Genomic DNA, 1,440 nt, shown 5'->3' with positions numbered 1-1,440 from the left:
ATCTTTGGGATGCAGCCAAAGGAGTTCCAAAATAAAATTGATAGTGATACACTCAAGAAACAAGGAAAATGTCAAATAAACTATCTAACCTTACAACTAAAGGAACTAGGAAAAGATGAAACACACCACAAACACCATAGAAGGAAAGAAACAATAAAGATCAGAGCAGACATAAGTGAATCAGAGACTAATAAAACCATAGAAAAGATCAATGAAACCAAGAGCTGATTCTTAAAAAGGTAAACAAAACTGATAAACCTTATCTAGTCATCAAGAAAAAGGAAGGGAGGACTCAAACTAAATCAGAATTTAAAAAAGGAAGTTGCAATTGACACTACAGAGATGCAAAGACATATAAGAGATTGCTATGAAAAATTATATGCCAACAAATTAGACAACCTAAAAGAAATGACAAAATTTCTAGAAATATGAAATCTTCCAAGACCGAATCAGGAAGAAATGGAAAATCTGAACAGACCAATTCCAAGTAACAAAATTGAACTGGTACTCAAAATACTCCCATCAAACAAGAGTCCAGGAACCAGATGGTTTCACAGATGAATTAAACCACATATGTAAGTAAGAGTTAATGCTTATTCTTCTCAAACTATTCTAAAAATCGTAGAGAAAGGAATGCTTCCAAATTAATTCCAAAATATCAACATCACCTATGATACCCAAACAAGACAAAGATACTGCAGAAAAAAATTATAGAGCAGTATCTCTGGTGAACACAGATGCAAAAATCCTTTAAAAATATTAGCAATCTAAATTTTAAAATACATTTAAAGGATCATTCACCATGACCAAGTGATATATATTTATTTATTTACTTGCTTCCTTATTTATTTGTTTGTTTGTTTATTTATTTGGCAGAGGGGGGACATGAGGACCAACAATCAGCAGCTGCCCAAGTACCAAAAATTATGCTTCCAAGATCTCTTTATGTTGATTACACATGAAGAGAAAGCAAGCCACCCTACATGTGCCACTCATGACAGAAGTCCTTTATTTTTAAGTGAGATTTATTTCAGAAATGCAAGGATGGTTCAATACCCACAAATCAATGTGAAATACACATGAACAAAAGACAAGATAAAAATAATATGACCTTGTTAATAGATGCAGAAAAAGCATTTGACAAAATTCAACATCCATTTATGCTAAAAACTCTCAACAAAGTGGGCATAGAGAGTATGTACTTCAATATAATTAGGACTATATATGTCAAACCCACAGCTAGCATCATACTCAATGACAAATATTAAAATCTTTTCCTCAATTATACCCACTCTCAACACCTTTATTAAACACAGTACTGGAAGTACTTACCACAGCAATAAGACAAAAATTGAAAAGAAATAAAAGGTATCAAAATTAGAAAGGAGGAAGTATAATTATCACTCTTTGCAGATAACATACTAGATGTATAGAAAACCC

The 1,440-nt window shown here is 32.1% G+C and overlaps 1 non-coding gene across 1 annotated transcript; it reads right to left on the bottom strand.

Moving 5' to 3' along the window:
- Nucleotides 1-879: 879 nt before the first annotated feature.
- On the bottom strand, nt 880-1,012 carry LOC118924169 (U11 spliceosomal RNA). Its single transcript, XR_005029478.1, has one exon. It is a non-coding gene; the product is annotated as a U11 spliceosomal RNA (small nuclear RNA).
- Between the last annotated feature and the right edge of the window lie 428 nt (nt 1,013-1,440).

This window comes from Manis pentadactyla, chromosome 16 (genome assembly GCF_030020395.1).
Source record: "Manis pentadactyla isolate mManPen7 chromosome 16, mManPen7.hap1, whole genome shotgun sequence".
NCBI classification, from domain to species: Eukaryota; Metazoa; Chordata; class Mammalia; order Pholidota; family Manidae; genus Manis; species Manis pentadactyla.
Note: the sequence above shows the minus strand (reverse complement) of the source record. Positions and strands in the feature narration are given on the sequence as shown.